Source organism: Desmodus rotundus, chromosome 3 (genome assembly GCF_022682495.2).
Source record: "Desmodus rotundus isolate HL8 chromosome 3, HLdesRot8A.1, whole genome shotgun sequence".
In the NCBI taxonomy this organism is placed as follows: Eukaryota; Metazoa; Chordata; class Mammalia; order Chiroptera; family Phyllostomidae; genus Desmodus; species Desmodus rotundus.
In genome coordinates, this window is record NC_071389.1 from 156,177,156 (window position 1) to 156,192,944 (window position 15,789).

At 39.8% G+C, this 15,789-nt stretch overlaps 1 protein-coding gene across 3 annotated transcripts in view; it reads left to right on the forward strand.

Moving 5' to 3' along the window:
- Positions 1-15,789, forward strand: part of SLC38A4 (solute carrier family 38 member 4) — a 65,888-nt gene that overhangs the window by 18,676 nt on the left and 31,423 nt on the right. Inside the window, exon 1 of one of the 3 annotated variants that reach the window (XM_045184186.2) lies at positions 9,332-9,472. The exons of the other annotated variants lie outside the window; for them this stretch is intronic. The gene's annotated coding sequence lies outside the window, so the exon portion shown is untranslated. Of the gene's footprint in view, positions 1-9,331; positions 9,473-15,789 lie in introns of those variants that run through there. 3 annotated transcript variants of the gene reach the window in all.

Genomic DNA, 15,789 nt, shown 5'->3' on the forward strand with positions numbered 1-15,789 from the left:
TCCAGTTTATCCATGCACTAATTCATGTGGATTAAAAGGATCTTACATTTGAATCAACTACGATTAGATCAAAATTATGTGGCTGGCCAATTTAAAAATGAGTAATAAGATGCTCAGCAGTCTGAAATCCTAGAACGTAAGCATTGTGTAGGTCACTTACTTTGGCATTTGGAAAATGTGCCTTGGTACACTTTGGGTCTTCATGTTTTGTCAATTTGACTGAAAAGAAAAATAACCCATAGAAAGTCAAACCAAATCCTCCCAAATCTACCAGAACATTTGCATATTTAAACACTGCCTCTGAGGACAAGTTCAGGGGTAAATATGTACCATGGCGCTGTTCAACTTCACAGTTTGGTTAATGTTAAACAAACACATTGCAAGCCATGTCTCTTTACGTGGTTGTTTTCTGAGATTCCATGGGTCAGGGTCAAAGTCTGTCGTTCTTCTAGCTTTTCTACAACACTAATCAATAGTTTAACAAGTGAAATAATGGTCTAATGAACAGCGACGATACACTTCCAAAGCAAAAGGCATTGCGACTAATTTAATCCTATGACCAGTTTTGCTAATGTCATATTGCCCTTATGAATGAATGGTAATGAAAATACCTCTTACATTTATAATGCTTACATATCCATTATCGCATTTAAGTCTCAAAGTAATTCTGTATCATGGTTTATATTAGACCCAATTTTAAAGAGAAAACTGAGTTTCAGGATATTTACTTGACTTTACTTTCTCTACAAAGACTTACTGAATCTCCACCACAATTAGGTTTGATGTTAGAGACAATTCCTTAAATATACATGTCTAACAAATACTTACACCAGGTTTCCTATGTGCTAGACACTCTTCTAAATGCTCTACAAATATTAACTTGGTGAATCCTCATAATAGCAATGTGAGGTGGGCACTATTATTATCTTCTTTTTACAGATGAGGAAATTGAGGCATGGAGATGGAAACAACTTGCCCCAAATCAGACAGCTTAGAAGTGACCGGAATCAGATTTCTGTAAGTCTAGGCCCTTGAGCTCTAGAATCTATACCAGCTGACCCCCTGCTACACTGAATAAGACACGGTGTCTGCTCCTGAGGACTTCAAAGTCTAGAAGGGCAGACCCAGAAGCAAAGACGTTAGCTCAGCGTGTAAGCACAACAGCAAAGCTGATAGCACAGGGGAGGGACGGATTGAATCTACCTTGTCTAAAGTCTCTCAGAGGAGGCAGCAGAATGAGGATCACATCTGTACCCTTGAATGTGAACTCCAGCATGCTCCCCATTCATGGGGCAGCCCCATATTTAATAAAAAGATTTTGGAATTAGAGCGGGAAAACAAAAGTGCACTTACTTACAAAAACATACATATGAACCAAAGGATAAAAGCTGAGTTTCCTTAAATACGAAAAAACCCACTGTGACTCCTGATTGATACAGACATCAGTGCAGGTATGCAGATCTCTTTCTTCATGTATGTAACATATAATAAGGAATTAATGTGTATGTAGATACTGAAAGAACTCATGTGTGTCAAATCAGCTGTGAGGCTCCCCAGTTATTCTAGAGGTTGTGACCAGTCAGATGAAACAGAGCCGGTATTTGCGAGTAGAAGGAAAGTCTACAGACATGGAAACACTTGTGACCCTCATTCTGGACACATAGTAGGTGTTCAGTGATTACTTGCTTGATTGACTGAAAGAGGAAAGGGAAAGAAAAAAAGACTACTGACATTTCAGTCCATTCACCTTTTAAGTTTGGTGAAAATTTTTGTGAGGAAAATCAGTGAAATTGAAATACTTAGAATCAGAATTTTATGACAGCATATCAGAATTATACGTTGGATGAGTCTGTATTGGACACTTTGCAGTTTCTTTGGTTGCTATGAGTGTAGCTGCCAACGATTTACATTTCTAGGTTTCGTAGTCCAAACGGTGGCAAAAGAAGCTCTACTTGAAGAAGGAAATAACTATTTTGCCAGTTTGAACTAGATGGTGTTTATAGTGTATTTTTGGCACATTGTAGATCCTGAATAAATGAATGAGTAGATTTCATTTCCTCCTCCTAATGGTCTTGTTATAGCCCAGGAATTATGTGCTCTTCGTGAATGAGAAAATGAAGGCCCAGGGAGTTCACCCAGTCATGGAACTAGAGTAGTTTTTATTGCCTTCTTTGCCTGAACCCCTACCCATAAAGCCTGGGACATAGGTGTTCAATAATATTCACTGAACGAATAAATGAGGATGACTCCTTATTATGCTATCTTAAAAATTGAGTGTGTCATAACATTATGAAAAAAATATTGAGGCTCTAAATATATTTTAAAATACCCATTTTTCTCAACCATATTTTGCGGTCTATTAGAGTACCTCTTGCTGAGGAGGAAAAAACAACACATCCTTCCAGAACAAACTGGACATACACAATTTCATCTAGACTCTAAGTAACTCATAAGTGCTCATTTAGAACTGAAGATGTTTCAAGAGAACTGATTGTTCGGGTGGAGCACCCACGGCATTCTCACTAAAACAGAGATGTAGCTAGTGGCTAACGGCGAGGATTGATTAACGTCTGTTACAAAACCTAAGAGAGGAGCTCTTTGGTTTTGTTTTTTGTTTTTTAATAACATTTATTGTTTTTCTCAGAGTGAAAGTAATTCACGATTTTAAAAGGTTATTTGGCAAATATAGATGAGAAAACATAAAAATTATCTGCATTTCTACAATCTGGAAATAACCACTATTTATATTTTGAGTTTTTCAGGCATTTTTCCTTTGCAAATGTTTTTATATATCATATGCATAATTAAAAAAACATAGGGATCATATTATTATTAGATTTTGTATCTTGCTTGAACACCTTATTATAGTTATAATTTTGCCACGTCCTTATTATTCTTCAAATATTCTTTGAACACATGGTTGCTAATTACTGCTTAATGTTCTGGGAAGGCAGCCCTCTGTCCGGGAAGGGACTAGTGGCTCCCTGCGCGCACCGGGCATTTACTTCACCACCTCACTCTCGGCCCTGAGCATGAGAAGGAGCTGCTGCATTGTAATATAAGGCAGGATCCATCAATTAGAGTATTTATCAGAATGTTACTTATTGCAACCCTTAAATAAGTTCTAAAGAATTGTTTTGGAGGCACAGTACCTTTAATAAAGACTTCCATTTATTCAAAATGTGTAGGGTGCCTCCAATGAACCAACCACGGCCTAATATTAACCAGGGTAAACAGACAAAAGAGATTGGTCACCACTAACCTAAATTGGCTGTGCGGAATGCTTGAGTCCATCCCAAACCTACTAAATATACCTTTTGCCTGAATGTCCCCCTCTGCTCTTGTCCTCCTGAAGGAGGTCAAGACATTTACTTTTTCTGAGTCGGCTTTCCTATATTTAAAGAAAGAGTGGTGCTACCAGCTTTCTACCCACCCCTCCAGGAAATACAATTCCTAACTCATGCAACCTATAAAGAACAAAAAACTCAGTTAATCTAGCCAGGCTGGCACTGCTAACCCTTGTAGCAAAGTGCCCGGTGGGGAGCCCAGCCCTGGAGCTGCTCACAGCTCAGCTGGAGAGGGAAGCACCCCACACGTTCACTGAGCAGACCTGACTCAGGAAATCCTTCTTTGCAGTCACCAAAAAGTCCACTAGGAAATGTTAATGTCCATTTTATGTATATGAATTATCTGTTATATATCTTGCTGTGCTTAAATTCCTTTGAAGGCCACATGCATTCCTTATTTCAACATGCTGAATAGGATACTGCGAAGGCCAGCCTAGCACATCACCTGTTACTAGGGACCCGATTCTTTCGCAGCACAGGTTTGTGTTATCATCTTTCAGGAGAGCCCTCCCCATTACAGAGCCTGCTGGGTGCTCTTCTCCCTCTCTTGTGCCCTGTCTCGTCCCAGCCTCGCCACTCAGCCTATCGGGTCACAGCTCAAGATGCTGTGGGAGTCCAAATTCAAGCAAGATGACAGATTCACAAAGTCCAGTACTGATGAACTTGCAAAAATCAAAATGCATAGACATTGTTCTGGAAGGGAATGTGTTTCTAAAGGAAAGGAATGGGTAGTACTATGAAAGAAAGCAATGGAAATTAATGTGCTGTAGCCCCCAAAGAATGTAAGTTTTAAAAAAATCATCAGTTGCTATTATGAATTAGAAAGGCAGTCAGCTCAACGTAGCAGTGTATTAATATTGCATTTCATACAAAGAACTTAAATTAACAAGGTGAGTTAGTTGTTTAGGAATCGTTATAGTAATTATTATAATTATGCATTGCTTAGCAGTGCTTTTTTCTCAAGTAGGCATTTTAAATGGTAGGAATCATTCTTTCAGACAAACTTTAAAAGCTCTAATTTAACATTCAGAAGCAGTAGTTACTTCGGTTGTACTCAGCCGTAAGCCTTTCGGACCTTGTTTTCCTTCTTTACCACGACCTGTCTGCTTAGCCAGGAATGAACTGGTGGTACTCTTTCCTCTGCACCCTTTCGATGTGGGATCAAGAAATGAAGTTGACTGGAAGGCTTTGAGTTGCTTGAAACTCAAAGGCAGAGAACAAAACTTTATCAACAACATGAGCTGTCCCCTGTTTTGTTTTGTTTTTTTGTCAGCTGAGGCTAAAAGGAATTTTCTATTTAGGACTGCGGCAAAGTCAGTGGGTTTGTCCACTCGCACCAAACTTGTTTGCTAATTTTGCAACATAGCAATTGACTACTCAAACATTTCTCAAATGTACCATTGTATAACTGTAAAAGTGGCGTGGGCTGGACTAAGGAGAGGGGGGGTGCCGTCCACTAGAGGCTATGTCCTCAGCACACCTGGGTCACTGAATTTCTCTTAGGGAAGTTTTTAGAACAGAAAAGCAGGAACTCTCCCAGGGGCCTGGACAAGGAAGCCCTTTGGGGCCTTGTGTTTAGGAGGGTCCCAAATTTAGACTTTTTGAAGTTATCATCCAATGAGGTTAATTCATAAAGTCATTCATGTTGCATGTGTGTTTAAGGTGCTGTTTTGTTAAACAGAAACATTACAAATGTACTACGATGTAATAATCCTGTTTGGGATTTTTAATTATGTAATTATATAATCATGAAGCACAGTTAAACTTTCACCACTTGGTAGGTGATGTAGTAACACAAGTATGTAAGCACTCAGTTCACTTTCAGAATAACATGGGATTCTGCTTTTTGAATGATTTATGGAGATTTCTGTAATATATCTGTATGGATCTTCTCCTCCTCCTCCCCCTCTTTCTCTTCCACTTCCTTCTCCTTTTTTTTTTTTTTTGCATGTATCCATATTAAGAGAGCTAAAATAAAGGATTTGGAGTGCCAGAGCATGATATCAAAAACGGTCACAAATTCTCTTCATCCCTGTGAGCCTGAAGCCCAAAAGCCAGGGGGTAAACCTACCTTAAAAAGAAGTGACCGACATCTTGTTTCTCACTGCAGCTGCGCTAGTGTCCCCCGTCTTTGAGAATGCCTCCGTGGGGCAGATAGACATCCACCTACAGTACCGTAGCAAAGAGCTGGATTAAGGTAAATGCTTTTTGTATTTGGAGGCGGTAATATCGACTGTAGGGTGATGATAAATATACAATCTTGGAACTTGATCTACTTTATTAGATTTTGAGTTTACAGATCTGAGGCTGGAAATGATAAAAGCTAACTCCTCTTGGAAAATAAGGCATCATAAAAACAGTGTAGTGCAGAAAGGTTAAAAAGAAATAGAAAAAAGAAAAAAGGTAGGTAACCAAAAGGGAATTTAAAGTGGGAGAGAGAGAGGAAAAAAAAAAAGCAAGTCATTGCAGGTACAAAAGCAATGCAAAGTTATTAAAGATTAGATAATCTGGTTTCTCAGTTATCACTGTTTCTACCTGTTTTCTTCTCATTTGGCTATAACCAGATTTCATTTCCAAGTATTATTTTGTCCTATGACTAAAATTAGAAGTTTGGGTACAGTCATGATTAGAACAAGAGGTTATCTTTCCCAGTGTCCTTGCAAAAGGCCATGAAGGTCTGGCTAAGGGATTTTTTTTTTTTAATTGTTGACCAATTTTGACTTGAATCCAGCTGGCACTTTCTCTTTGAGGACATTGCTGAAGGTAGACATTTTAAACAAGATGATCAGTGATTTTTAAATATGGGCATGGGTATGATCTGAATCACTTAATTTATTTTGAGCCAACAATCTTGGGCATCAATAGATAATATACTGGAACACACATTCTAGGGCCTTCTCTGTACTATTGGAAAATGATAGCCACAGGTTGCCGAAAGGGTTGCTGAAGGGCATGAATCACACCATACATTCTCTCTCTCTCTCTCTATGTAAATAAAAATGAAGATCTTATTGCAAGTGTTTGTTTCTCATTGAATGAGCACATAACATTTTTTATAGCATGCATTATTAGCTAGTGAAAGTGATAAATAGAAATGGTAGTACAAGGAAGAGTCAAACTATCATTGACCCCAATTCAAACCCTTTCCATTGGCCTTTTCTTCTGCCATCTTTTCTCAGACAGACAAATATCACCAAAGCCAAACTATCAGTAAACCTTCTCACTGTCCTTGTCCCAACCTCCATCTCTACCCCAGGATCCACTTGTACTCCTTACCTGCTGATTTTCTGATTTCCTTTAGAAGCTTTCCAGAGTTCCCCATCACTAAAAATCTGGGTTTCCTAGATTTCCTAGAGTTAATGCCTCTTACGGTCTGGACTACTCCACTCTGCCCTATTTTGCCCCAGAAAGTCTCCACTGTAGCCAGACTGGTTCTCTGTGTTGCCAGAATAAGTTTTTAGCATGTTTGCATTTTTCCTCCAGGATGCCTCTCCATTTCCTCTCTACCTATTGGAATCTCACCTGCACCTTGGAGGCCCTCCTCAAGGTGCATGGGCTCCCTGAAGGCTTCTTGGATGGCCTCAGCCCCCTGGGACTCTTTTGAAGTCCTGGGGCACATTGTGCAGTTCTGCTAACATTAAGCGTGTAACAGTCTGAAAAGCTAGGTGTCCCTTCACATGGACCTGTCATACGTCGGCCACCCCTCTGTGCCCTCTGTAGACCAAGTCTTATATACCTGTTCTCAGAGGCACTTACAGGAATTCCGTATGTGATGGATCAGTTAAAGTGTCACCTATTGCTCAGACTTCATTACTCACTGCCCACATATTTTTCATTTTGTAAAGTCGATATATATTCTGTTCTATTACCTCTTTCTACAGTGATACTTGAACCAAATCAGAACCTCACTAAATATGTTGCATTTGCCATGTTTTAAATATCAAGAGTGTGCACCTATTACCAACAGTATATGAAATTTACATTATGGTATGATTTTAAGAAATATTCAGAACACTGAACTATAATGTTTAAGCCTGTGCTTTCCTTATGAAAGGAAAGTTACTGTGAGTTTTGTCAAGACCGGACCACACATTTCTTCATTAATTTTGGGATGTCTATACATGTCAAATATTTAGGGAAGACAGTCAAACAAAAAACAAGTTCCTAAACTATTTGAATTCAGCTGACTTTTGTCAAATTAGTTTTCATTTGTGTATATTTGATTTGGGGTCAATGTTAGGAAACCTTTATGGTAAGAATTTTGCATCTAGGGTAGGTTCAAAAGAAATATAAGACCCTTCATAGAAGTCTCTTATGTGTGCTCGTTATTTGAATCCAACATGCTAATTTACTGTGATTATTTAGTGTATTTAAAGAAGATCAGAATTATAAGGAATCGAAAACTTTAAAATTTTAAAGAGGTAAAACTTTAGGTATTTATACATTTATCTCCACCCTATTTTATATGAAGATATCATATTACGAAATTCACATTTTGTAGTAGATTCATTCTTTTTCAGTTGACCTACTATCAGATGGGATTTTATTAGGATACAAGTATTTAATTCTCTAACAGTTATTTCAGGCTTTTGCTTGCTTCATCTTACACTCATCTGGTAACTCTGCAAACAGAAGGAAATTGTAAATTGGAAAGATCACAATTCAATGACAAAAATATTTGTAAAGAAATATTCTTCAAATTTCCCTGAAATTAAAATAGTATATTTATTATTATTTTTCCTTAGACCATAATAATTTTCATCTGATAAAGGGGAAAAAACATAGGCTAACTCTGAAAAACAAAGGATAAGTCACTAAAATACAAATGAAAGAAAATATATTCAAGTTAATAGACCAAATGGGCACGTTTGATAAGGAAAAGGAAAATGGGTAACTGAACGTTTTGTTTCATGTTTAATGTCTTTCATGAGCTTAAGAATTTCTTACTCCAAGAACAATGTTTAGTTGTTTTTTTCTAGAAACAGGGAATTAACACAGTGTTGTGATCTAGCATTTCTTCTGAAAGCTTACCAGACTGTTCATTCATGTTTAAAAAAACTGATTTTCAGTATATAAAGTTTTGATTTTAAAAACTGAAAATGTATAAAAGATTAAAAATTTTTTAACCTTCACCTGAGGATATGGTTTTTAAAAAATTGATTTGAAGGCGAGAGAGAAAGAGAGAAACACTGGTGTGAGAGAAACGTCGATCCATTGCCTCCCACACACCCCAACTAAGGATCAAACCTGCAGCCTGAGTATGTGCCCCCAGTGGGATTGAACCCACAGCCTACTGGTGTAGAGAACGATGCTCCAATCAACTGAGCCACCTGGCGAGGCAAAACATATAAAAGTTTTTAATATAGAAAGATATGCACATTTTAATTCCTTCTCTGATAGGTGGAAAGCCAAGTACATTTTTTTTTGAAAGGGGGAAATTGTCTGTTTAAAAATTCTTTAAAACCACCCAAAAGGGTTTTGCTTACTCAGCACACTTGCCTCGGCCCGGCAGCAGCGGCGCATGGGCTCATGACTTTGACCTCACAGCACCTCCAGTAACTTGGTGCCATTTGGAAGTGTCTGTCCTTCTACATTTTCTCTAAATAAGTCAACAATTCAAAAGAAAATAAATCTTCTGTTGTGTAATTAGTATTTCTATGATTGTAATATTTCACTTAACAGTCTAACTCCGTAACTGTTATTAGTGTGTTCTTTTTTTGACTTCAGTTCATAAACCTTTGGGAACATTAACATTTATTAGTCAACCAGAGTATAGAATCTTGATACAGAACGACACCGATCAAGGTAGAACTTTCAATAAGTGAGCATTTTATTGAACAAAAGCCAAAATCCTAAAAGCAAATAGAAACCGGTGTAACTGATGTTTAGTCCAAGTGAAAAACAGTAAACTGACTAGCTTTTCTTTTTTTTAAGAGCTGACGCAAGTTGGACAGAGGGCGGTGCTGGGGTGAGGGGGTCGTGGTGATTGGCTGGTCTCCTTCACGCCCACTGGTCTTTAAATCAATGTCTAGGTGCCCAGAGGTTCACAGAAGTCAACTCTGTTTCAGGGTTCTGTCATTCTAAACATTTCTGAAAAGACTGCCAGGACTGGATGAATAATTAAGGTAAAGCTGTTTTTACACGAACATATGCAGGGTTAAAATAGTGCTCTTTTCTTCTTTTTATGGTGTCAACTGTTTATTTTTTACAAGTTAAAAAGTTTGAAAATACTATCTGGGTAACTTTTTCTCATAAACAAAAGGATCAGTTTAATGTAATGTCAGACACTGAAATAATTTACCCAGATCCTGATTGCAGGTTTTCTTTCACTGATAATGTCAGGTTTGAGCCTAAAATCAGAACCGCGGGTAACAGGAAAGGAAAACATTTTTAAACCGGCAGCTGACAAGGGTTTAGTTATTTCCATCTCTTGGTTAATTGTTGCATAGAGTGAAGGGTTGATATGATTTGTCTTAGGAAAAAAGTCTAAAGTTTTAGAAGTACATTCTCGATTTATAACTTTGAAGATTTTCTTTAGCTTGAAAACAAAAAAGTCATCAAAGAAGAGACATCACAGGCAGCAGAGGGAAAGGCTAAGGGCTTGGGCGGCATCACTGTCATGTAAAAAAGGGACGGTTGGGTCTCACCCTGTCTTCATGTGCGACCATGTTAATGGGGGCATTTTTAGAGCAAATTTACTAGAATAAATGGAGAAATTGAATAGAATATAAGCATAGCTTTAGACTTTGAAGACCTGAAGTAAATTATCTAAAATTAGAACTACACTCAAATGTATCCATTAAAAAGGGGGACAGTTGTCGACGGATTTAGGTATCCTTGCATTCGGGGCATCTTACAGAGCATATGGTGATAGTTCTAATGAAATGTGCAGGTGATAAAACTAAGAGTGTTCTCCAACTCGGTGGGAAAATATTTTAACTGATGATACAGGTCATGTTCATGGACAGTTGGCTGAAAGTTTTGCTTTTGACAAGCTAAAGAAATTTAGGTGTGTGTTCTAGAAAACATTGCCATTTGTTTCACGGGCCAACTTCTACCAGTTGTTCAGATTTATATTTAGGTAATGTTTTAGTTGTTTTCTTGAGAGTCTTTATATTCCTAAGAAGTATATCAGTAACATTTAAGTACTAGGACATGTAATTTTGAGGGCTAAACTCTTGAGTTTTCTTTAACCATGTTGTTTAATTTATCTTCAGAAAAACAACGTTCCTCCAGTGGTGGCTGGCTATCGATTATATAGAACTAGACACTTTAGAATTTACGGTACCCACGACTCATTAGAGCTTACTGAACACCAAGCATGAACAAGGGTAGCGTAGACAGTCCACTGTGTTAGTATCATACATGCTGCATATCCCTGTGCATTTCTGGGAACTACTGTTTGGGGAAATAGGAACTAAAAGTTAAGCAGGAATTTGAGATGTTTCTTAATGTTTAAGATGACTGGAGAATCCTTGTCTTCTAAGAGCAGAGGTAGAAAGTCTGTCAGCAAAATAACATATTCAGATTTTATGAATAGTTCTTTACACCTCATCAAGTGTTTGCTTTAATTCTTATATGAACAAGTATGTAGTCTTCTTAGCAAAGGGAAAAGACCTCAGTATGGGTTTATTTATTTTAACTGTTCTAGTTCTCCCTAGATATTACTTGTGAGCTATGTCTGAGTAGAGGAGAGGAGTGACAATGCTATGTTAGCACCGGCAGTAGGGGGGAGTCAAGCGAATACGGTTCTGCTGCTACTGGCAGTTTCTTTTCTACGATGCCCCCCGACTGACTGTGGTGAATGCTTTTATGAAAATTAATTTCTCTGAGAAATCATGTCAGAGACCAGCAAGCCATCTGACTCTCAATGTGTGACTAGGATGGCATTGTTTGGGAAATGGTTTGAGAGAATTTAAAATAAACATAATATGAGGTTGATTTCATTGTCGCAGCTATGTTCACTTTTCTCACATATGTTGTGTGTGTGGGTTTAAATCCGTTCCTTGGCTCCAAGGTAGTTTGGCTGTTAGGAGTCGCGTGACCAGCTACCTGCTGCTTGCTCAACCGGGAGGTAAATGACGTGTGACGCTATCTGCTCCCCTCACCCAGATTTCAGGGCAGATTTGCCAGAACTGGGTTGGCGTGGAAGAAAAACAGATCGCGATGGCGGGAAATGCTCTGACCCTGTTAGCTCCCTTTTTGCTTTCACCTGTCCCATGTAATAAGTGTTTGCAGTAGCTAACTAGGGAAGGCCTAACTTTTGCCTCTTGGCTCAAGGGCAATTTTGCTTTCCAGATTTGATGCTCTTTTTTGAACAACCTAAGTAAGAAATTGAGAAATTTGCTTTTTTTTTTTTTTTGAGAATCTTCTATCCTGAATTTCTTAGGTACTTATTCAAAGAACAAGGCATTCTAGTGTTTAAAAACTAGAATTTGGGTATTACGAATCAGCTAGTTAGGGTATGTAGACATCTCTTAATAAATGTGATGAAACAAAGTCTTTTAATGCTGGTAATATTCCAAATACTTTTGTTTCACGTTTTGATTTTGTATCTTCATGAATGCGTGAATTCGAGCGACAGTGCAGGAGACTGCCGCACTGGAGCACCCAGTTCGTTTCCGCGACACACCTTCCCGTCACAGAGCGACTTAACTCCACGGGAGGGAAAGGCTAGACCACGCGAAGTTCTGTCCAATCAAATCTGATTTTTCTTTCAGGATAATTTCGAACATTCGTTGTGCAACAAAGCTGCTCTTTCTCTGGTAACAAGAGGAAAACTTTACATTTCATTTTGAAATGTTAACCTATGAATGAATAACAAGAACGCATACTGATATCTATAAAGAAAATCACATAAAGATGCATTGGGCTTAGTGGAATGTAACACCAGGCACTGTGCTAGACGTTGAGATTACATATGAGCCCACAACCTGGTCATCGTTTCCACCTTCATGGAGCTTTCTGCCTAGTGGAAGGTCTTTATCGACTAATCACAACTAAACGTCTAAGTGCGAAGCGTGACAAGTACTGTGAGGGAGGGGAGAACGTACTTTGAGAACGTGTAACGGGGGCGTCAGTTTTCAGTGTGGGGCCTCGCTGACCACATGACATTTAAGGATGTTTGGGTTCTTTTGGTTGACTTTGGGGGACACCCGGGTTAAGAATGAGAGGCAGAGCACTCCAGGCAGAGCGAACAGCGTGGTCAGAGGCCCTGGCATGGCAATGGGGAATGAAAGGAGGCCAGCTGTCCAGCGAGTGAGGGCAGGTGCCATTCCACACGGGCCTAAAGGGCTATGTCTGCATTAAAGTGCGTGGAGCCTCGCAGCATATTAGGGAATGTGACTGCATTGAAAATGTTATGAGAAAATTGTTTTAGGGCCTTTAGCAGGTAGTCATTTGGCATAACAATAATGGTCACGGAGAGAGAAGTAAATGAATTCTAAGTAAATACTGAAAAAGGATTGATAGGATTCGGAGGCAGACTGGATCTGGGTAGAGGGGTTCAGGACAGAGAAGGAGAGGCATCAGCACTGACAGCCAGGTTCCTCTCGTGAGCGTGGGTGAGCGGATGGTCTGTGCATCGAGACGCAGGGAGCTGCAGAAGAATCTGTGCCCGTGGAAATTACACCGTGTAATATGGTATACATAATACACTATCCTATTCTATTGTTGTATTTTTCAATCACAGCGTTTGCCAGCATCATTCTTTCTCACCCACCCAAGCAGTGAACCATTGATTAGTTCAACAAGTATTCATTCAGAGAAAAAAGTCAAAGTGTAAACTATGTTATAACAGTTTGCTCAAAAATCTGTTTTCTCTACTAAACAGAGTTCATTGGGTGCAAGGATTCTGTCTTATTCACGCTTTATAGTTTTTTCATAGTTTCTGGCTCATGTTTCATTCTCAATATTTGTTGAATGAATGGATACCACCCGTAAAATACTTCTCCATTGGAGAAGAATTCTGTGACTAATCATGAGATTAAGTTTTAGCAGTTATGATACAGTATAAATTCTTCAATGTGCTTTGAGCTGCAGGCAAATGGTTCAGAAAATGGTTCTCCTGGTGTTCTATTATTTTAAATTGTGTTTTTAGCTGTTGTTCCCTTAAAATAGATCAGTAATAGAATCTTAAGGGATAAAGATATGAGCTCTGAAAACATGTTCCAACTTTTGTTGTCTCTTCTCTGAAGCCAAAATTAGGATTAGGGGCGAGGTCTTAAATCACTACATTGGGGCATATTATTCTATTGTATGACCTCAAAAGAGAGTGGAATAAGTATTTTGTAAATGGTAAAGTGGCGTACGTTTAGGTCTCAGTTCCCTTGCTGGTGGAGAGGGCCCCTACCTTTTCCCTGATGTCTGTGCGAGGGTTGAGATCTGTGTGACTCCCGCCTCAGGTAAACTGCATGCGTGTGCACACGCAGGTAAAACGCTGACTATTGGAAGAGGCACAAGGGGGTTAAATTTATTAAGGGCCTACTACACACCAAATTTGACACACATAATATCTTTTAAACCCTCGCAGCACTGCTTTGTGGTAAATGATGTTTTCCTCCTTTTTACATCTGCAAAGACAAACCAGTGAGAAGTTCGTTAATGTGGCCAGGATGTACACCCACCTCTACTCATCAAAGCCAGACTGTCTGTTCCCCGTCTGGGCTTCGTTCCCTGTAGCAGAGGACAGCAAGCCGTGCAGAGCGGGCAGCGCACGGCGGCTGCTTAGCCTCTCCATGCCTCCACTACCTCACCTGTAAGATGGGAATGAGGACAGAAATAGTGTCCCGGCCAGAGGGCTGCTGTGAGATTTAAATGCGTTTGTAGATGTGAAGCCCTTACCACAGTGTCTGGAGTGTAATACAGGCCATATGAGTGTCTGATATTCTTTTTTCTAAAAAAAAAAAATTCTGGGATTAGCATGGTTTAACACAAAAGCAGTCAGTGAGGTTTCTATGGGTAAGTACAAAGTGAGAGAGGCTCCCACTGAAGTCCTCGGGACTGCCAGAATGTACAGTCTGTAACCACTCAGGAGCTGGCTAAGTCAGGTAGGGGAGGCGGGAGGGGTAGAACACGCCAGGAACCAGGACTGGAATGTGCAAATGGCCTGAGGTGGTGCAGAACCAGGTGCGCTCTGGAGGGCTAGGCAGCTAGGACACTGCAGGGAAGGTGTGGAAGGAGATAAGACCAGAGAAGTAGGTGGACCATGTAGAACCTTGCGGGTATATTGAGAATTTTAGACTTTATCCTAAGAGTAAAGGGAAGATATTAAAGGATTTTAAGCAAATGAACGATCTAAGTTTTGTTTTTAAAAGACCACTCTGGCCGTTGCGTGGGCAAGAGAGGATTCAAGGACATCAGGATTGTTACAGTTGACAATGTAGGAAATGACGGCAGCTTGGACAACAGTGATGGTGGAAGAAATGGAAGTAGACTGATTTGAGAGACACTTTAGTTACTTGTAAAATCGGCCAGACTTTGCAAAGGACTGGATGCTAGGGGGAAGAAGGAAAACATTGTAACAGAAGTTGGTACTTCTGGTTTGAGTAGCTGGATAAAGGTCGACAACATTCTTTGGACAGGAAACATTGGGAGAGGAAAGACCTGTCACAGTTAGATTTTGGAGACATTTAATTTCAACTGCCTTTGAGATGTGCACATCTGCTAGGCCACGGGACCCATGGAACTGGAGACCAGAGTAGAGGCCTGGGCTACAGATGAGCGTGAGGAGTCCTCGGTGTTTAAAGTCTTGGGAGTAGATTGGAAGACAGGGGGCTTAGGACCTAGCCTTGAGGAATGCAAGCAATGAAACTTTAAACAAAATCACACTTTTTAAAAGAAAAACAATTCTGAAAAATAACAAACAGAAGTTTTAAATACTTCTTAGGAGCCAGAAAGCAGATAAGGCTGGAAACTCTGTGAAAGGGAGAAAGAACCGGCGTAAACCAGGTTATGTAGGGGGTGGGACCAGAGGGAACCTGGGAGCAGTGGATCAGTTTGGGCTGCCACCTTTGCCCACAGGATACGGCTGTGATGTAGTCTGGGAAGAAAATCTGAGAATAGGTTCTAGAATGGGTATAAGGGCCTTCGCAGCAGACAAAGTGGGGCAACAAGCAGGACTAGAAGCTCCACCAAGAAGAAAATACCTCACAGTGTTTTGCTGCCAGAGGAGCCTCCCTTTCCCAGAGTGCCGGCTGGGCCTGGGGCATGGGCTCCCCCAAGGGTGCCCCACACAGAGACAATTGCAGAGAAGCCACTTACACAGGGCCTATGAGGGAGCAACCCATCAGTGACACAGGCCCACAGGACTTCAGAGAAACCCTGAGTACCAGCTGTCTAAGTTAACCAATATACTCTTCATTCATAAATAGGAATAGACAACCAAGGATCACTGAGAATTTAAGGAAAATCAGCAGCATGAAAGAGAAGAGCCAAAATGAAC